The sequence below is a fragment of the Aquarana catesbeiana genome, linkage group LG03 (genome assembly GCF_042186555.1).
Source record: "Aquarana catesbeiana isolate 2022-GZ linkage group LG03, ASM4218655v1, whole genome shotgun sequence".
Taxonomy (NCBI): domain Eukaryota; kingdom Metazoa; phylum Chordata; class Amphibia; order Anura; family Ranidae; genus Aquarana; species Aquarana catesbeiana.
Window position 1 is genome coordinate 530,413,760 of NC_133326.1, and position 22,798 is coordinate 530,436,557.

Here is a 22,798-nt window from a genome sequence, read left to right on the forward strand (position 1 = left end):
CAGCCCCCCCCCCCCCCCATGCGCGATCACGACTTATCCTGCTGGACGTCGCAAGACGTCCAGTCAGGATAACTGAACCACTTCCCAGCCGTCATTTTGCTATCGGCCAGGCGGGAAGTGGTTAAAGTGGTCGTAAACCCTCACTTATACCCAGTGAAGTGAACAGCCTCAGATGATACACAGGGATAAAACAAATATCCCTACATAAGTTTTACATGTATATCTGCTGTCTTCAGCTTTATATACTGTTTAGAAAGTTTACATCGTATTAGGAGATTTTTCTCTCCCTGTTAAACACAGAGTGTGAAGTCTGGGCATACAGCCAAGACAGCTGATTGGAGGAAAGGCAAACACCCCCTCTCCACAAAGGCAAAGACTCTCAGAGGTGTTCTGTGACATGGCAAGCTGCCTGCTAATCTATTTACAGCTCCCTCCCCCACACAAAATTCTAAGGCTGCGGTGCGGTTTCCCAGCTCTCTTATTTCTTTGGTTAGGCTTTTTGTTATTTGGTCTGAGGTTTGTTTTAAAGCCTTATGAAGCATCTTTTCAAATTGTAATAATATTACTGGGGATACTGAGGAGGCTTGTGGAGAAGTTTGTGAGAGGATTTGTTCTGTATCTGACTCAAATGGAGAGTCTTGCTGTGACATTTTCTGTCTGTGAGAGCGCCCTGATGCTGTATCTTGTGAGGTGACTGGAGCTGCTTCAGCTGCAGTGAGTGCCTGTGAGCTCTTTGTGAGGTGATTTTTATTTCTGCCACGGTTTCCTCCCAGTACCATATTTCCTGCCCAAACTTTCACAGTTTGTTCCCTGGGGCAAAAGGTTCAAATGGATTTTGAGCCTGCAGGCTCCGCTTTGTCCTTCTCTTCTCTCCTCAGCGGTGTGGAGCTCTAACAATGCATGTCTGCTCTGCTAGGCTCCGCCTCCTGCCCCCCCCCCCCCCCCCCCCCACACACACACACACACACACACAATTCAACCTGTGAGAATTTGTCAGAAGTTATCAGGCTGATAACAGAAGAACAGAACAGGAGAAAGCCATGGGACATAGTACTTTGAAGAGAGATAACAAAACACTGCAGATATATGCGCCCAGCTCAAATTTCACATCCACTTTAAGCTCCAGATCCTTGCAAGTACTGAGCTCCTGTAGCACAGGAGTCTCCAAACCACAGTCCCAGGGCTACATTTGGCCTGCTATAAGATTTTATCCAGCCCACAGCTAGGGTTTGTGGCATATTCCCAGATTCAGTGGACAGTCTCTGCTTCTGATGGGACCCCAAATTTAAGGAGAGACTCTGATGGGGACCTTGATGTAAAGGGGGGTTGTTGAATGGGGCCCTCATGTAAGGGGGACACTGGTATGTAATTAGGACTGCAGTGATGAGGGGCCGTAATGTGAAATAGGGCTCTGATGTGAAGGGGTAAAGGTGGGGGGACGACAACTCTGATGTAATGCAGATGCTTCTTATGTGAAGGAAGGACTTCTGATGTGCTATGAGGGGATTTCCGATGTGAATATATTTCTTGGAGCATGTTTATTTATTTAAATTTTATTCATTCATGTATAAAACTGATTTTGGTCCACAAATAATTGTGTAGTGCTTACCTGCAAAGGAGCAACTGATGTTTAGGTCCCCTGTCTCCAGATGTCAACGACCTGACCAGTGTAGTCCAAATGTCACCTTCATTCCAATTCCATACTTCCCCTTTTATACTCCAACCCAATAACTAAAACCCCCACCTAAAATGATGAGACCACACCTTTTATTTTGGAGTAACCAATAAATAACCAATAAACAACAATAACATATTAATAACGTAAACTGTTAACCCCAGTCTGATGGTCTCTGACGGTGACCCACCTTTTCCAAATATATATAAAATATATAACTATATAACCACGGATAACCAACGCACTGCAGGATTTTTTCCAAACTAATAGGCCTCCAGCTGTAGCCGCTCGGAGACAACCGCTTCCCGCAGCGCCACCAAATCCAGTATTCCCTCCACCGTTCAGGAATACACCGGAGGGGAACATGCTAATGATGAGCCCCCGACCCCTTTAAATCCATCCGTTTACCGCCCCCGTCAAAGACCACCAGAAGAAAAACACCGCTCCAACCCAAAATGGCCACCTCTGCTGTCATGACGACCTGTTCCGTTCCTGAAAGAAAGAAAAACACCACAACAACTACACACAACACATTACACGTATATCCATATAAAATTATAGGGAGGGAGGGTGGGAAAAACTGCCTCCTCTGTTGAACTCTTCCTCACACTGACCCCCTTTACTCCTCCCCTCCTTTAAATACCACCACTCCCCTTTCTCACAATATTAACTTTCCTACCTCCCTTTTACCCATATTACCTTTTTTACCTCCACTATTAACCCCTTCAATGTCTCCCTTAGACACACTGTCATGCCCGGCCCTACACTACCCCTCCTTTTAGTCATTCTCGTTCCGGGCCTCACTTGACCAGTGTAGTCCAAATGTCACCTTCATTCCAATTCCATACTTCCCCCTTTTATACTCCAACCCAATAAACCCCCACCTAAAATGATGAGACCACACCTTTTATTTTGGAGTAACATGGTCACAACAGCCTCTTTATTAAAACAACTCCAAAATAAATAACTCCAATAAATAACCAATAAACAACAATAACATATTAATAACGTAAACTGTTAACCCCAGTCTGATGGTCTCTGACGGTGACCCACCTTTTCCAAATATATATAAAATATATAACTATATAACCACGGATAACCAACGCACTGCGGGATTTTTTCCAAACTAATAGGCCTCCAGCTGTAGCCGCTCGGAGACAACCGCTTCCCGCAGCGCCATCAAATCCAGTATTCCCTCCACCGTTCAGGAATACACCGGAGGGGAACATGCTAATGATGAGCCCCCCACCCCTTTAAATCCATCCGTTTACCGCCTCCGTCAAAGACCACCAGAAGAAAAACACCGCCACAGCCCGAAAGCGTGACCACCTTACGTTTGAGGGCACCTCCACACCCTCAGGGCCTGTTGTATCCCCTCCTGCAAACCCAGGGACCATAAATCAATCCCTACATCAGAGAGATGAACATCATCCCTCCTCAGGTACAATACCACATTCGTCTCCAACTCTCTATGCCGAATAACAATATTCATTCTGTCTGACAAATCTCCCTACCACCTTATTAATTCTGATGCGTGTCTTATTAATGCTCACAACTGATCTAGCCCAACGCCATGTTGTTCGGGCCACTATGTCCGACCAAACTAGCAGGGTGCCCGGGAATTTAACCTGTAACTGCAGAAAATCCGCTTTGATGTCCGCCATCAGATCCCTGACTGACCGGACCCCCAAGTCATTCCCACCTGCATGAATCACCAAAACGTCAGGGGGCCTGTCCAACCGTACATACCTCTCCACTTCGCCCATTACTCTACCCCACAACATCCCCGGTCTACCTAACCAGCGTATGTAAGCCTCCCTTCTGGAAATCCCCAGTTGTCTGCCATCCGGACGCACATCACCTCTCCTGGCCCCCCAGCAAACATAGGAGTGACCTACGATCCAGACAAGGCGTACAGGGCTTCCATCTGTAATGAAAACAAAACACAAAATAGCGGCACCCTCTTACTCTCAACACTACTCACTAACCAACTATTCCTGCGACACCACCCCCTTGTATTTCGTTTATTCTATTATTTTAATTAGGTCTTATATAAGACCGGAATCTCCTAGACTCCCATCTCCCGAGTCTGCGCACAGCAGCCTCATCCAACCCGCATCTGACAGCTTCTGTAGCTGCCCCTATGCGGAAGGAGTGTGAAGCATACTCTGACCCAACCAAACCAGCTCTTTGTAAACATTTTCTAAAAATCGCTATAAATTGAAACCGTGACAGATAAGACCCATCTTCATGCCTCAGGAATGGCCCCGCTCCCTCACACCTGACCGACCTAAATTCCCGTACTGCCTCCACTGGGCACACCCTTGACCCTGGTAAAGCAAACAGGGACACATCCACCCCTTTACCTTGCTGGTCAGTTTTGGACCTCCGCAGCCGTAAACATACCCTATCTACCTCTAACCGCACATCCTGATCCAGCAACCCCCCCCCCCAACATGCTTAGACGGGCTAACCAGTTCCCCTATACGAAAAGCCCCATAAAAAGCCAGTGAAAACGCAGCCGTAAACAGTTGGATTTCATAATGCGATAAACAAATGAACTTCAACATTTCACATATAGAAACCAGGTTCGTGAAAGTGACAGGCCGTCTCGCATCCCTTTTTCTATGCTGTTTTGGATAGCCTTTTAAGGCCTGCCGAACCCAAAAATCCTTAGTCCAATTATCACTCCCCATTAATTTAAACAAGAACGACAAGCCTGCCAATTTCCGATCAATCGAAGATACTGCGCACCCCCTTTCCATGTTCCTAGCTACAAAATACAACACCAGTAACCTTCCTTCCGACCCCAGCGTCACAACACCAGCCTCCCGTACCAGAATCGACCACTCTTTCCATACCTTACTGTAGGCCGTCCAAGTGGAATCACTTACTGACTGCCACATCCAATCCGGGCAAGGAACTCCTTCCTTGTCTGCACCCGGCGCCAGCTCCCTGAACTTGTCCCACTGAAAACGAGACAAGGAGTCAGCCAGCGCATTGTCAACCGCATAAATAAAAATATTTAGACTCAAACACCTAAACACCAGCTGTCTCAACAGCCGTATAACCGGCTGCGAAGATGCTGACATACGGTTCACCACCTGCACTACACCCATGTTGTCACAATTGATCCTCAGCTTCAAATTCCGGCATGCCTCCCCCCATAATTCCAAGGCCAACATAACCTGTGGAGCCCGCCGCGTCAGTGACCACTTCCACATCGAAATTGCTCACCGGGCCAGACATCCACACTGCCCTCCCATTGTATGTGGCTAAAAAATCGTTCCAAACTTTCAAATCCTCCCTATGCTCCCTTGTCAGTCGAATAAAGTGAGTTGGTATTTTCACCCCCGCTGTAGCAGCCGACAACCGTCGGCAAAAAACCCGCCCCATGGGGATAATTCTGCAAGCGAAATTCAACTTAACCAGCAACGACTGAAGAGCTCTCAACTGCACCTTCCGCAATCCGTGGATATCCCGAATTTCCTTCTGCAGCTCCACCAACTTACCTCTGGGAAAACGCCATTCCATAGCTATCGAATCTATAACTATCCCCAAAAAACTAATTTCTGACGTGGGGCCTTCCGTTTTTTCGGCCGCCAAGGGCACTCCAAACCTGCCTGCGATGTGTTGCAACGTGGAAAGCAGAATCGCACACACAGAGGAAGCAGGGGGGCCTATACACAGAAAATCGTCCAAATAGTGTATCACTGAGTCTAGGCCCGAAACCTCCCTAACTACCCATTCTAAAAAAGAGCTAAACGCCTCAAACATGGCACATGAAACTGAACAGCCCATGGGCAAACATTTGTCCACGTAGAACTGTTCTTGCCAGTGACATCCCAGCAGCCGAAAGCTCTCCGGATGCACAGGCAACAATCGGAAAGCCGATTCTATGTCCGCTTTTGCCATGAGAGCCCCTTGGCCGTAGTGCCTCACCCACTTGACTGCCGCATCAAATGAAGTGTAAGACACTGTACACTCTTCCGGGTCAATGAAATCATTGACTGAACCCCCTTTTGGGAAAGATAAGTGGTGTATCAATCGAAACTTGTTAGGTTCCTTCTTGGGCACCACCCCCAAAGGTGATACCACTAAGTCTGGCCATGTATTTGTGGCAAACAGCCCTCCCATGCGACCTAACGCCACTTCTTTGTGCAATTTTTCCCCAACTACCTCTGGATGCTGTAATGCCGATTTGAGATTATTTGCCATAGGCGGAACCGTCGCCAATGAACATGGAATCTTAAAACCCTCCGTAAACCCCGTCTCCAACAACCTAGCTGCTCCCCGATCTGGATACTTACTTAGAAAAGGTAGCATTCTTTCCACTTTCACCGGCGTCATCCCTCTTCGGCGCAGAGTCGCTGGCACGCTTCCCTCTCTTAAAACATCTCGACAACGTGTGGGCTCCCCCACACCCTGAGTATTCATGTTTGAACTTACATGCCCCCCCAAATTTACATGCACCTTCATTATATTGCCAGCACACTCCCCACTTTTTTCCGGCCGACGGTCCTGAGGAATTTGCACCCCCGGCCCCCCCTGGAAAAGACTGAGGCGGGGCCCTCGCCGATGACATAAGCCGCATCCAGAGGCTAATATCCTTATGATCCCAACGCAGGGACGGGCGGACTGCCCTCCGCTGTCTGAACTGCTCGTCATATCTCAGCCAAGCAGAACCCTTGTACACCCTATGCGCCTCTCCAATAGCGTCCATGTAACAGAACAACGCCGAGCAGTGCTCGGGGTTCTTCTCGCCAATGACGCTTGCCATGATGGCAAACGCTTGTATCCAATTTACAAATGTACGCGGGATCAGCCGGTACCTCCTTTTTTCTTCATTCTCCTTCTTGGAATCATCGGGTTTCACCCTGTCCAAGTTAAATTTTTCCAGTGGTAGCAGGGAAAAAATCTCCACATACTCACCTTTTTGAATCTTCTCCTGGACCTCCTGCTTCAGATGTGCTCCCAAGGGGCCCTCGAAGCAGACGTAATTCTCACACTAGGCAAGATCAGCCAACCTGACCACGTCGGACCTCTCCGCCTGCTCTGTGGACCCTTTTTTCCCTGCCTCATCCGCCACTACTCCGACCCCTGATTGGCTGGGGGGGCGGGATCGCCGGGGGCAACCCTGCCCCCCAACCCCATTACTCCCGTCCCCAGACTCAGTTACCGGTGCTGTCCATGGGGCCACTTGGGGGGGCTGCCTGTGTCCCCCTTCGAATCTACCAATTAAGGCCCGCAGCCCCTGCAAAAAATCAGTCAGCTGCTGGCCGGACCCCGCACTGGCAGGATTGTTCCCCGCCAAATGCTATTCCGGCCGGTCCCCTCCCGACTGCGTCCCATTAACCGATTGCGCTACCGTACCTACTGCAACCCCCCCTGTTAAATCCTGTAACGCCCCAGACAATGACACAGAAGTAATCGACTTACCAGGCTGACCAGGCACTCTCCCCACAGCCGTCTCGGTGTGCTCCCTCGCTGGCACTTCCGGTTCGTCTTCTTCCGACAGTTCCCCTTCCAACCGATCATCACACTCCCCACTTGCTTGACTGGTAAGCCGCCCGGGTGGTGAAGCCCCAGAGGCCGTAGTGTGAGATAGCGATGGGGCCCTCCTCACCCCCGAAGCACTGCTGCCGTCAGACAGGCGTCGCTGACCTGTCCTGACAGCCTGTGCACTGGCACGCTCGTCCCTTCCTCCACGAGTCTCTCTGCTCTGCTGGCTGACATTCCCCCGTCCATCTCTTCCACTGGCTCCAGCAACCAGCTCCTCCATTAGGCTCCACCCCCTCCCGCTCCACTCCGATTGTCTTGATCCACCTCCCAGGGTTCTGATCGGCTCCCCGTCCCTCCTCGCTGGCCCCTTCGGAGCTCTGCTCCGTGTCATGGATGGACTGTGCGTTCTGCGATCGCCTGGCGGGGAACCGGCGCCATGTTGGCCCCTGGCCCCGCCCCCTCAGTTCGTCCGGCGGCGTGTAGACCGCCCGGGAGCCACAGTAACCTGCCTCCGTTTTACCGGGGGGACTGACCGCTCCTCCCTCGGGCTCCTGGGGATACGAACGGGCCGAGATGCAGGCCCTGGCGAAAAACACGCCGGAGGCCGCGACCTCCGCGCACGGTAGGACACCTCACCCGACGCCGATCCACTCGGTTCTTCCTCCCCAATGTCCCCTACTTGCTGCTGTAGCCATTCGGGTCCCTTTTGTGCTGCTGCCTTTCTCAGTCTCTCCAGAATCTCTTCAATGGCGGCCATCGTGGAGGAGCAGTTGTGTAAAAAACTGCCTCCTCTGTTGAACTCTTCCTCACACTGACCCCCTTTACTCCTCCCCTCTTTTAAATACCACCACTCCCCTTTCTCACAATATTAACTTTCCTACCTCCCTTTTACCCATATTACCTTTTTTAACTCCACTATTAACCCCTTCAGTGTCTCCCTTCAGTGTCATGCCCGGCCCTACACTACCCCTCCTTTTAGTCATTCTCATTCCGGGCCTCACTTTCCCAGCAATGCCACAACCTCTGACACACCAAGGCTGAAGGGGGAAATATTTATTTTGCAACATATGGTAAATGAATAACCAGCAATGGAAAAAAAAAACAATGAACACTTATATAGGTGCAAATTAACAGGTACGAAATAAGGCATAACTTAAAAATGTAAAATGCAGACCAATGTCTCTACTCCAGGCCCTATACTAAGGGGGATCCTAGTTAAAGGGTGATGCAAAAATTAGAGGTCCGTAGGTCTCTGTGTATTGATGTACATTGTGGCCCAAATTTCTGGAGCTGGAGCGATAACCTTGTGTGAGACCAACAAAACCAGGTGTAGGTGCCCAAAATCTATCCCAAACAGGTAACACTGTTCCCTTACATAGTGGGCAGAAGGTTGCGGCCAGCAGCCTCTCACCACTGAATCAATTGAGGACTTAACTCCTCCCACTCTCTGTTTGAACTCATCAATGTCGATTGTGATGCAACTCGGTAAAGACATCCTCCCTACAGACATGGCAATGTAAGCCAGATGATGATGTTCCCACATACCTGAAGATATCAGTGGCAAAACCTCTCCACATTTCCAACATCACAGTGAACTATCCAGTAGATAGCCTGTTTCAATGTGTACTCCATACGACTGCCCTTTTCCCGCTCTGCAGATCCCTGTACATGCTATGCAACACCAGGCTCATTCTCTCTGGGGACTACATCCCCCACAAGTCCTTGTTCATCCCAGAAAAGTTTTTCTGCTCCCAGGGTGCACAGCATTCCATTACAGCATGTGTGCTCAACATGTAGCCAGGGGCGGACTGACCATCGGGCAGTTCGGACGCTGACCGAGGGCCCGTGGCCAGTAGGGGGCCCCATGGCAGCTTCCACTTCGGGACCCGATCTACCCGTCAGCTAGCTGTGATTGACGGGCTGATCGGGTCTCTGCTCACTGCTAAGAGACTGCAGTGTATACACACACCTCGTGATGCGCTCCTCCTCCTCCCCGCCGGCCCCTCCTTCCCCGTCCACCCCAGGTGCTTGTATCTGTCATCACCTCGGACGGACAGAAAAGAGGAGGGGCCGGCGAGGAGGAGGAGGAGCGCATCACGAGAGGTCTGTATACAGCCGCTTCCCGCGCTACTCTGCATGTAGGAAGGAAAGTGCAGCAGCTTGTACCACGTGCTGCTATTAGAAAGTTGCTGCACAGCTTCCCACCCACAGTGTCCCCCTGTGCCCCCCACCTCCCCACAGTGTCCCCCACCTCCCCACAGTGTCCCTCTGTGCCCCCCACCTCCCCACAGTGTCCCCCACCTCCCCACAGTGTCCCCCTGTGCCCCCCACCTCCCCACAGTGTCCTCCTGTGCCCCCCACCTCCCCACAGTGTCCCCCTGTGCCCCCCACCTCCCCACAGTGTCCCCCTGTGCCCCCCCACCTCCCCACAGTGTCCTCCTGTGCCCCCCACCTCCCCACAGTGTCCTCCTGTGCCCCCCACTCCCCACAGTGCCCCCCTGTGTGCCCTCCACCCCCACAGTGACCCCCTGTGCCCCCCACCTCCCCACAGTGACCCCCACCTCCCCACAGTGTCCCCCTGTGCCCCCCACCTCCCCACAGTGACCCCCACCTCCCCACAGTGTCCCCCTGTGCCCCCCACCTCCCCACAGTGTCCTCCTGTGCCCCCCACCTCCCCACAGTGCCCCCTGTGCCCTCCACCCCCCACAGTGACCCCCCTGTGCCCCCCACCTCCCCACAGTGACCCCCACCTCCCCACAGTGTCCCCCTGTGCCCCACAGTGCCCCCCACCTCCCCACAGTGACCCCCTGTGCCCCCACCTCCCCACAGTGCCCCCTGTGCTCCCCACAGTGCCCTCCACCTCCCCACAGTGTCCCCCTGTACCCCCCACCTCCCCACAGTGTCCTCCTGTGCCCCCCACCTCCCCACAGTGCCCCCCTGTGTGCCCTCCACCCCCACAGTGACCCCCTGTGCCCCCCACCTCCCCACAGTGACCCCCACCTCCCCACAGTGTCCCCCTGTGCCCCCCACCTCCCCACAGTGACCCCCACCTCCCCACAGTGTCCCCCTGTGCCCCCCACCTCCCCACAGTGCCCCCCACCTCCCCACAGTGACCCCCTGTGCCCCCCACCTCCCCACAGTGATCCCCTGTGCCTCCCCACAGTGTCCCCATGTGCCCCCCACCTCCCCACAGTGCCCCCTTGTGCCCCCCACCTCCCCCCTCCCCACAGTGCCCCCCTGTGCCCCCCACCTCCCCACAGTGTCCCCCTGTGCCCCCCCACCTCCCCACAGTGCCCCCCTGTGCCCTCACCTCCCCACAGTGCCCCCCCACCTCCCCACAGTGTCCCCATGTGCCCCCCACAGTGCCCCCTTGTGCCCCCCACCTCCCCCCTCCCCACAGTGCCCCCCTGTGCCCTCCACCTCCCCACAGTGTCCCCCTGTGCCCCCCCACCTTCCCACAGTGTCCCCCTGTGCCCTCCACCTCCCCACAGTGTCCCCCTGTGCACTCCACCTCCCCACAGTGCCCCCCTGTGCCCTCCACCCCCCCACAGTGTCCCCCTGTGCCCTCCACCTCCCCACAGTGTCCCCCTGTGCCCCCACCTCCCCACAGTGTCCCCCTGTGCCCCCCACAGTGCCCCCCTGTGCCCTCCACCTCCCCCCTCCCCACAGTGCCCCCCTGTGCCCTCCACCCCCCCCCACAGTGCCCCCCTGTGCCCTCACCTCCCCACAGTGCCCCCCTGTGCCCTCCACCCCCCCAGTGTCCCCCTGTGCCCTCCACCTCCCCACAGTGTCCCCCTGTGCCCCCACCTCCCCACAGTGTCCCCCTGTGCCCCCCACCTCCCCACAGTGCCCCCCTGTGCCCTCCACCTCCCCCCCCACAGTGCCCTCCACCTCCCCACAGTGTCCCCCTGTGCCCCCCACCTCCCCACAGTGTCCCCCTGTGCCCTCCACCTCCCCACAGTATCTCCCTGTGCCCTTCACCCCCCACAGTGTCCCCCTGTGTTTTCTATCCCCCCCCCATGGTGTCTCCCTGTGCCACTCACACACAGTGTCCCCCTGTGCCCTCCACCCACCTACAGTGTCCCCCTGTGCCCTCCAACCCCCCCCCCCCCCACAGTGTCCCCATGTGCCCCCCACAGTGCCCCCTTGTGCCCCCCACCTCCCCCCTCCCCACAGTGCCCCCCTGTGCCCTCCACCTCCCCACAGTGTCCCCCTGTGCCCCCCCACCTTCCCACAGTGTCCCCCTGTGCCCTCCACCTCCCCACAGTGTCCCCCTGTGCACTCCACCTCCCCACAGTGCCCCCCTGTGCCCTCCACCCCCCCACAGTGTCCCCCCCCACAGTGCCCTCCACCTCCCCACAGTGTCCCCCTGTGCCCCCCACCTCCCCACAGTGTCCCCCTGTGCCCTCCACCTCCCCACAGTATCTCCCTGTGCCCTTCACCCCCCACAGTGTCCCCCTGTGTTTTCCATCCCCCCCCCATGGTGTCTCCCTGTGCCACTCACACACAGTGTCCCCCTGTGCCCTCCACCCACCTACAGTGTCCCCCTGTGCCCTCCAACCCCCCCCCCCCATGGTGTCTCCCTGTGTCCTCCACCCCCACTGTGTCGCCTTCCGCCCTGATGGCTACCCTGAAAGACACTGTGTTAAGTCTGGAGGATCCCAGTGCTCTACTGTGTGCCCTGTGTTTTGGTTTGTGCCCTGCTATTTGCCCTACTGCGTGCCCCATGGCCTGTGATGTGCCCTGCTAGTGTACCCCCTTATGTGCCCTACTCTGTGCCCCTTGCCCTGTGATGTGCCTTGTGATGTGCCCTGCTGTGTACCGCCTGTTGTGCTCTACTGTGTGCCCTGTAATGTGCTCTGTGTGCCCCATGCCCTGGGATGTGTGCCCTGATGTGTACCGCCTGTGTCCTGTTCCCAAGGATGTGCCCTACTGTGTGCCCTGCTGTGTGCCCTACTATTTGCCACATGCCCTGTGATGTGCAGCACGTTCCCTGCTGTGTATCTCCTGATGTGCTCTGTGATGTGCCCCGCTGTGTACCCACTGATGTGCCCTGTACCCTCTGTGATGCACCATGCTGTGCTCAATAATGTGCCCTGATGTGTACAGCATAATAAACCCTGCTGGGTGCCCCATTATGTGTCCTGTGATGTGCCCTACTGTGTGCCCCATGCCCTGTGCCCCATGATGTGCCCCGTGCTCTGCAGTGTGCCATGTGATGTGCCTTACTGTGTGCCCCATGTAAGTGGGGCTTTGTGTAGGTGCGGCTTGCATGTGGGCGGAGACACAGGGGGCCCCATGATCTTCTATTGCCCGGGGGCCCCATGAGTTGTCAGTCCGCCCCTGCATGTAGCCCTCCAGCTGTTGCAGAACTACAAGTCCCATCATGCCTCTGCCTTTGGGAGTCATGCTTGTAACTGTCAGCCTTGCAATGCATCATGGGACTTGTAGTTCCACAACAGCTGGAGGCCACAGGTTGAGCATCCATGCATTACAATGTCCGCTGCTTTCCCTGCTGGTGGATAGGGTTCTCCTTCAATTCTCAGTTTGCAAATTGTCCAATGCTCCATCTCACTCCTTGGTAACAAAACGAGTTGAAAGATGACAGTCTCACAATGGTCAGCCTCAAATTGGAGTACCAGAGGAACTGTTTCATGGGTTAACAGGTCCTGATGATAAAGGTGAACCATTAACCGTCCCCATATCAGTATGGGCAGATTTGTTTCTTGATTCAATATTACTGGTTTGAGCAAACTCTATGTCCATAAAGTTCCCCCTGGCCCTGGAGTCCATCATAGCAGAGCAAGGAATTTCATGGCCAGTGACGTCACTAGGGGGTGACTATTGAGGCTGGAGCCCCGAATCTGGGGCCCATAGCCCCGAGTCCAGGGCCAGCCCTACCATGAGAGTGCCGCGGGCTGCCTGACTCAGCGCTGTCCCACACAGCCGCAGCATTCTCACTGAGTCTGCACTCCGTGCTTCGGTGACAGCCAGAGCCAAGAGATCAGTGTGTGTGAGAGTCCCCGCCCATATCATAGAGTCCAGAGGAACTTTCTCACACGATCTCCTGAGCAGGCAAGTGCAGACCATGGGGGAGGGGGGAAACTGTACTACCCAGCCTCTTTGTATACACCAGCCTCTCTGTATACCTAGCCTCTCTGTATATACACCAGCCTCTCTATATACACCAGCCTCTCTGTATACCTAGCCTCTCTGTATATACAACAGCCTCTCTGTATATACACCAGACTCTCTGTATACACTAGCCTCTCTGTATACCCAGACTCTCTGTATACCCAGCCTCTCTGTATACCCTAGCCTGTCTTCTGTATACACTAGCCTCTCTGTATACCCTAACCTGTCTTCTGTATACACTAGCCTCTCTGTATACAATAGCCTCTCTGTATGTAACAAACCGCATCTGGTGGCAGGGGATGTGGCAAGCTCTCTGGGGACCCTGATGTAAGGGGGAGGCTCCCTGGGGACCCTGATGTAATGCGGGGGGCTTTGGGGACCCTGATGTAATGATACAATATAATGTTTTTTATATATATATATATATATATATATATATATATATATACATGTGTATGCCCGCCCAAGCGTCTGACTTTCTTTACTTCGTTGCTATGGGCTCTAGCCCCAGATCTTTTGTAGACCTAGCAATGCCCCGTTCATGGCCCTCTGTGATAAACTTAATAGAGATGACAAAATGAGAAAGTAGAGAATTTACTTTATTTTCTATATGGGTCAATGGGGAGATGGACTGGGTAATAGAGTTTATTTATTCAGGCACTATAACATCAGTCACATCAATTTTTCTTTTGACTTTGTTGGGACAGTTAACTGCATAATGCCCAGAGTCCCCACAATAGAGACATAAGATCTCCAAACGTCTTTTCCCTTTCTCCTGAGGAGAAATAGATCTCCTAATAGCATCAACCTTCATAGGTTCAGGAATGTAATGCCACATACACACGAGCCGACTTTCCAGCAGACTTGGTCCGGCAGACCAGACTCCGTCGGACAATTCGATCGTGTGTGGGCTCCAGCAGACTTTTTTTTCCCCAAAAGTCAGAGGGACCTAGAAATAAAACATGTTTCAAATCTTTCCGACGGCCTCGAGTCCAGTCGAAAAATCCGCTCATCTGTATGCTAGTCCGACGGACTAAAACTGACGCTATGGCAGCTATTGGGTACTGACTATCAACTTCCTTATTTTAGTCCGGTCGTACGTCATCATGTACGAATCCATCGGACTTTGGTGTGATCGTGTGTGTCCAAGTCCGTTCGTTTGAAAGTCCGGCGGACGTACGCTGCAAAGTCCGTCGGAAAGACTGTCGGACCTAGTCCATCGAAAAGTCCGCTCGTGTATACGTGGCATTAGAATCCGGAGATACTTTTGGATCCTTCTGAACAAATTGACTAGCAGACAAATGCATACCACCATTACTTCCAAACATTCCCAGTCTCTCCTTCCTCCTTTCTGTAAGCTTCTGATCTATTCAGACACATAGTTGGATGAAGGCTTCGAGATCATTAGGAGTCTCTACTCTGGCAAGCTCATCTTTTACCTGTTCAGAGAGCCCCTGGCGGAACTAACACTTTTACACTGCTGAGTTCCAAGTGGTATCTGAGATCCAACGTGGGAATTCAGCTGTGTACTCAGCAACAGTATCTGCCACAAACTATGCAACTTTGCTTCGGCAGTAGTGCAGCGGTTAGCAGGGGCGACTGGTGAAGTTTTAGGATGGAGGGGTGCTAGACCCCGCCCTTCCTTTTTGACTCCTCCTACTTCTCATAAGCCCCACCCCTTATAGAATCCCCCCACTCCCCTGTATTCCACTTGCTTCCACCCATAGTGTCAGGAGAATTCACCTCAACATCACAGGACAGAGTATACAGCCCCAGCATCACAGATCAGGGTATATAGTTCAGCATCACAGGGCAGAGTATACAGCCCCAGCATCACAGATCAGGGTATACAGCTCCACATCAAAGATCAGGGTATACAGCTCAGCCTCACAGATCAGGGTATACAGCTCAACCTCACAGATCAGAGTATACAGCTCAGCCTCACAGATCAGGGTATATAGCTCAGCATTACAGATAAGGGTATACAGCTCCACATCACAGATCAGGGTATACATCTCCACATCACAGATCAGGGTATACAGCTCCACATTACAGATCAGGGTATACAGCTCCACATCACAGATCAGAGTATACAGCTCCACATCACAGATCAGGGCATACAGCTCCACATCACAGATCAGGGTATACAGATTCACATCTCAGATCAGGGTATATAGCGCCACATCACAGATCAGGGTATATAGCTCAGTCTCAGGGTATATAGCTCAGCCTCAGGTTGTATAGCTCAGCCTCAGGGTATACAGCTCAGCCTCAGAGTATATAGCTCAGCCTCAGGGTATACAGCACAGCCTCAGGGTATACAGCTCAGTCTCAGGGTATATAGCTCAGCCTCAGGGTATACAGCTCAGCCTCAGGGTATACAGCTCAGTCTCAGGGTATATAGCTCAGCCTCAGGGTATACAGCTCAGCCTCAGGGTATACAGCTCAGGCTCAGGGTATACAGCTCAGCCTCAGGGTATATAGCTCAGCCTCAGGGAATACAGCTCAGCTTCAGGGTATACAGCTCAGTCTCAAGGTATACAGCTCAGTCTCAGAATATACAGCTCAGCCTCAGGGTATATAACTCAGCCTCAGGGTATACAGCTCAGCCTCAGGGTATACGGCTCAGGGTATACAGCTCAGCCTCAGGGTATATAGCTCACACCAACCCCCCCGCCCACGGCGCGGGACTATCAACTCCCACCCCCCTCTTGCTGCCAGCATGTCGGAACCTACCTGATCCAGGCCTGAGGCTGGGGCTGTGGTGCCCTCTCCTTCTCTCCATCGCTCGTGCAGGCAGTGGCTCCGATGTCCGCTCCTCCCACGTCTCCTCTCTGCTGCTCCAAAGCCCTAGGCATTCAATAGGATTGCCTGACGCTTTGGCCAATTGGGAAACAGGTCTCACCACCTCCCTCCTTATTGGTGGGGAGGAACGTTAGTGTGAAAATAGCAAAAATTCATTTGCTATGGTCACACAATTGGGAGGGATTGGGGCGTACTCTCTGCGTCTCGAGCCCACCCTATTTTGAAGCCTATTAGAGCCCCTGCCATAGGTATCCATGCACCCGGTGTCCTGAAAGGGGCCGGACGCATGGATGGGGGACAGCGGCAGGGATAGGGGGGGGCAGCGCCCATGCACCCACAATGCACGGGCCACCACTGGCGGTTAGGATCATCAAAAACCTGATTCATAGTGGTCACAAAAGTCTCAAAATTATTCAGAGTGGCGCTGTCTTGTTCTACATAAGGGAAGCCCAAGCTAGGTCTTCCTCAGTCAGATGGTTGATAAAAAATAGTAAATTCTTTTCCTCAGCGGTAAATGCAGTAGGTTGGATTTTGAAATATATGTGACACTGATTAAGGAACCCTCTGTAATGGCGGTGGGCTCAATTGAACCTAAACTTGAGTGGTAGAGGCATACATGCATTAGCATCATCTGAGCAACATAAGTCCAATAATTGTTTCTGCAGAGCATGGATTTCTTCGTGTTGCCCTTTTACCACACTTTCCAGTTCAGCAAATTTTTCTTGGTAGGTGACACCGAACTCCTGCAGGTCTGCAATTTGCCACACAAAAATGAGGCACAGCATTTGCTAAAGTGGTCTTCTTGTTTGGACCAGATTATTCTGTCACGGTCATGGATCAGGCTCGGAGATCAGTAGCTATAGCAGTGGAGAGGCTCCCATCGACCAGCTGGATAAATACAGAAGCAGGTCACCCTGGTGGATAACACATCCTCACCCAAGGTGAAACAGGGACCAATGTTCATGAGAGCTCTTGATGGTGGAGATGGGTTTGCTGCATGTTAGTACCAGGTTGTGGTCCTCAGGATCTCCCCACCAGGAGATGAGCAAGCCGGGGTCCAGTAAAAGATAGGATAGGGATCAAACAGAAGCATAGTCAGTAAACAAGCCAAAGGTCAGTAACAAGTGGTTGCAGGTTGGGATCAAGCAGAATTGTAGTTGAGGAACAAGCCAATGGTCAGTAATGAGTGGTAGTGAAGATACAGACAGCAGCAGAAGTAACAAGAGCAAGATATTGGCTGGAGAAAGCACAATAATCAGGCAAGCAGGAAGTGTAAAAGCATGGTTACAATAGGAAGTTAAAGGTAGGACCAAAGGGTTCAAGAGAAACAAGGTTCAAGACAAGATAGTTCAAGGAATTGTCCAGGGCACTGTACAGCATACCAGGTTACTTAGCAATAACAGACACTGCCGGGCACTGCAGAGGTCACAGGTTCAGACCTGGGTCCTGACAATAACTGTGACTTTGCTCCTCTGCTCGTCCCGCCTCAAGGGATGAGTAAGCTTCCAGACCTTAAATGTCCATAATAACACTGGTTTCTGTCCCTATCTACAGTGTCTGCCTATCCCTAACTTCATTTCCCACTCTGGTCACCCTTTGAGATGTACATTTTGTATATCTAGCACATCTGCATCCAAAATGGTCATTAGAATCTGGTGAGAGCTTTGTGTCAAACTAGACACAGACTCTTCAACAGCCATGGTAGAGGACACATTGGTCCTATGCTCGGTTTCCCCTAGTGCCAATACCATATAATAGTCATGTGGTTTGCTTGTTACTGACGTCAATCATAAGATGCATCTCTTCCCAGCACCTCACCCCCAATGGAGTGGCTTAACGGATATCTAAACTTAGAACAAAAACATTATACTGTATATTGCAGCTTAGCAATCATTAGAGGCGGTGATTGAATTAGTTATCTTTTTTCAGGGTAAGTATATTTTTGGAAGTACAGAAAAACACCTGTTGATCTTGCCAGAAATCTTGTGTCCTTGTAACCTACTGTATACTGAACTGGTATCTCAAAAAATGTTATCAACCTTCCCAGTTCCTTTTAGAACTACAGAACACCGCCTCATTATATTATGGATGGGAAACAGTTTAAAGGTCTCCCTCTCCAGATGCGCATGCGCGGGAGCTCGGGACCAGATGCGCTCTGAGCGAGCTCCACACACTGTCGGCCTAAAGCATCAATAATCAGCGCAGCACAGCGGGAGAGACCACTCGGTCACACCAGGAGCTTCCCCCAGGGCAGGTGATGCAGCGGCGGACATTGGGACAACCGAAACGCTGACCATATAAGCAGCCAAAACCGAACTGAGCAGCCAGGCCTTCCCCTGGACAGAAGACTCAGTCCAAAATGGATCCGGAACGAGGAACACCGCGAGGTGCCTCTGACACAGCAGCAGGCACATCCCAGCCACAGAGGCAGGCAACTAAATGGGCCCAGCCTGACCAGCACAGAGACCCCTTTTCTTCTCAATCCTCAGGGGAGCTAGAAGCTGAGCAGCCGGGTGAGTCGAAGCCACTATCATTGCCCCCATCTCCGGCCATATACAGGGACACTCAAGAGCCTGTAGACTCCCCAGGGTCCTCCATGGACAGGAACATGGCAGAGATGACTGATTTGATATTCAGCTAGTCAAGCCCAGATAGAGAGTTACCCCCACCACAACCTATGCCGTATGCTGGGGATGCTGCCCTGCTAGCACGGTTTTCTGCTATGCTACAGCAAAAATTGTCCAAAGCTTGCTCCATAATAACCACTGATCTCAAACGGGACATTCAGGGCATAGGAGAAAGATTTGAGCTGATCGAAACCAAGGTGGCTGAGACGGTCACCAAGGTTAACCAGAATTCCACAATGATTACGGATCTCCAGGACAGGCTGGAGGAGGCCTGCATGAAAATCGAAGATTTAGAAAACCGATCTCGCAGATACAATGTACACCTGAGAGGTCTGCCAGAAATTCACACTGATTTAGAAGAAGCCATGAGGGAGCTGATGAAGGAACTGATTCCTGACATAACCGAGCAACACATGGAAATCTACAGGATCCATCGGCCCTGACAGCCCCAAGATCTGATGGACTGCCACGCGACATTATAGTCAAGCCGCACCACTATCGCATAAAAGAAAAATTGATGCAGGCTGCTCGCAATAGGCCAGACCTATCCCTTTTTGGTGCTCCAATCCAGCTTTTCACTGATTTGGCCCCCTCAACAGTTCAAAAACGAAGGAACATGAAGCCTTTACTGCAACAGCTTATGAACAGCCAGATAAAGTACAGATGGGCATTTCCTTTTAAACTGTCTTTCTCCTACAAGGGCAGATCTCATTCCTTTTCAACATTCCAGGAGGGTGAAGAATTACTACTGGAACTTTGGATCATCTCACGGGGACCTCCATACGACCCCTCCATCCCGTCACGCTACTCGCCCAATTTCCCCGCTGTAGCAAGATTGCACTAAATCGTCAGCAAGAAGATCCTCCCCACTTACCTGAACTTGGTCTAACTCTACTCACCCTATTCGGGGGTTGACGTTGCCTGCCTAGGGTGTCCTGGAGAAGCCTGATGTAAACAGTGCATCCGCAGCTGTCGTCCCTGATGCATCACATTTGTTTAGCACACAGTTTTATTTAGAGATTTACTGAATTACTTTTTCTTGCAATAACTGTTTTGTTGTATTTCAGTACTATGCTCGGATTATGCCCCCGGTGCCTATGGTCAGCCCTCCCCTGTGGGCCCACACCTCTGGGACATAAAAGGCTGTTCTGTGGACAGTCTGCCCTGGTTGTTTGGGCCATACGGGAGAGGGGTTAGTTTAGAAAGCAGAAGTTCCAGAAGGTTAATATGTTAAAATGTTTAAGGTCCAGCTCCCGCTGGCAGTATTTCTTTACTGTAGATGATCTTTGAGTCGGGGTATGCACACATGCCCCTACTAGTGAAACAACCTCCCTCTACAGATGAAGGTATCCTCACACATTGCGTTCCGGATGTTACTCCCAGAAGAGGTTTTAACCCAAAACCAAAATATCTATGCAAAGTTTCTTAGGCGATGTTACTTGGGCCTCAGGCCGATTATTCTATTCTTCTTCATTTCCTTATTTCTTTCCTTTCTTCCTTCCCCCTCCCCACCCCGACTCCCAACTCCATGCTCTGATTTGGTGATCCGGTCCTGGCTGACTCTACACTACAGGTTTCAAGGTAAGTGCATTCTGCCCTACCACGATGGGTAAGGTATATTCTACGCAGTACTCTATAGTTACCCATAACGTCCACGGCTTTAATTCCCCAGTAAAAAGAAGTAAGGCCTTTCACTATTATTACTCACAACGTGCTGATGTCTTCCATTTTTCCAAGTCCTTGACCCCTAGATACCCGAATGTCAAATACCCGCAGTATTACCTTTCCTCTGGCCCAGAAAAAAAGGAGGGGTGGCAATCTGCTTTTCAAAACAGACCCCATTCACACCCATAACTTTAATTAAGGACAAAATTGGTTGCTATATTATGGCAGTGGGTCGCCTTTACGATCAGTTGGTCTCATTCATATCCTATTATGCCCCAAATTCTGGACAGGTAGAGTTCTTTAGAAAGATGTTAGAGGTATGATGCCTAAGGTACAGGGGCAGGTGGTCCTGGGTGGTGACAGTAATATTCCATTAGATCGGATCATGGATAAATCTGACCCTGTCAAAATGATCCTCAAACGGGCACCTAATAGTAGCAATAACGTGGCACGTCTACTACATGTTTACGATCTGATTGACGCCTGGCGGGAGGTAAACCCCTCCACTAGAGATTACACACATTATTCTTAAGTACATCACACATATTACCGCATAGACCACTTTTTCATGCATACCTCTCTACTTCTGGTTATAACATCCGTAAAGATTCTGTCCATTCCCTGGTCGGATCACTCCCTGATTAAATTGGCATTATCTGGTCTCTGGACTAAACCACGCCGCTCTCCGTGGCGCTTAAATGCAGCTTTACTAAACGACCCCATAATATATGCCAAACTCGAGAAGAAGTTGAAGAACTATTTTTGAGAAAATTCTTCCCCAGCAACGTAAACTGGGCAGCCCACAAGGGGACTATGTGGGGTAAACTCATACAACTGGCGATGAGGGCTAAACAAATCTGGGAACAGACGATCAAACGACTAGAACAGGATCTCGTCAGGCTAATGAAAGAACAGCGTCGGACCCCCTCTCCGTGGTGCTTAAATGCGCTTAAATGCAGCCTTACTAAACCACCCCATAATATATGCCGAACTCGAGAAGGAGTTGAAGAACTATTTTCGAGAAAATTCTTCCCCAGTGACGTAATCTGGGCAGCCCACAAGGCGACTATGTGGGGTAAACTCATACAACTGGCGGCGAGGGCTAAACGAACCTGGGAACAGACGATCAAACGACTAGAACAGGATCTCGACGGGCTAATGAAAGAACAGCGTTGGACCCCTCAGGTCCACATTAGAGATCAGATCGATAATGCTAGAATGGCACTAAACCTAAGTTTAACTACCCAAGCAGACAAACGCATTCGCTGGTCGAGACATAAATATTACACAATGGAAGATAAACCGACCACAATGTTGGCCAGGAAGTTAGTACCGCATATACATACACCCACTCTACCCAAATTGAGATTACCCATAGGACACCCCACGCAAAACCCCGAAACTATCGTACGGGAATTCCATACGTTTTACACTAAACCGTACAGTAAGCCAGAACAATTTTCACAAGCCAAGGCGGAAGTCTTTTTTCAGGAGGTTCCACTACCACAACTTACAAATACCCACGTAGAACTTATGGACAAAGAATTCACGGAAGCGGAAATCAAAATGGCCATAAAAACTATTCATCCCTCTAAAGCTCCAGGCCCAGATGGTTTCTTGGGTCATTATTATAGAACATACAAGGAAATTTTGCTTCCCCATCTGTGTTCATATTTTAACGACCTGAGAAAAGGAAACAAGATCCCAACACATGAAAATGTGGCATACATTCATGTTATATCTAAGCCGGGTAAAGACCTTGGAGACTGCACTAACTATCGTCCAACCTCCCTGATAAACGTTGATCTAAAAATAATGACAAAAGTACTAGCCCTTAGACTAAATTCCATTCTTTCACAATATATCCACCTGGACCAGGCGGGCTTTGTTCTGGGTCGCCAGACGTCGGATCAAACCCGCAGAATCATAGAGATCATTTCAGCCTTCCATTCCAACTGGGACCACAAAGGACCCAGACAGGGAATGTTGCTCTCATTGGACATCCATAAAGCATTCGATTCCCTTTCATGGGATTATTTGTTTAACCACTAGCCTACCACCCACCGTCATATGATGGCGGGACGGTAAGCCTCTTGTTCTGGGCGGACATCATATGACGTGAGCCCGTTTAAACAGGGCATGCGCGCGATCGGGAGCGCGCAGCCCTGTACTGTCGGTGGCGGCGTGTCACCGAGACACCGCTCGTCACCGACAGGGGTGAACAGCCACTGGGCATGGCTGTTTACCACGTGATCGGCCGTGATGAAGTCACGGCCGATCACAAATGGTACATCCCCGCATTGCACGGCGCATGCGCGGGATCGTGAGCACGCTGCGCGTGCACGTCGGTGACGGCGTGTTCCCGGGAACACTGCTTGTCACCGACGAT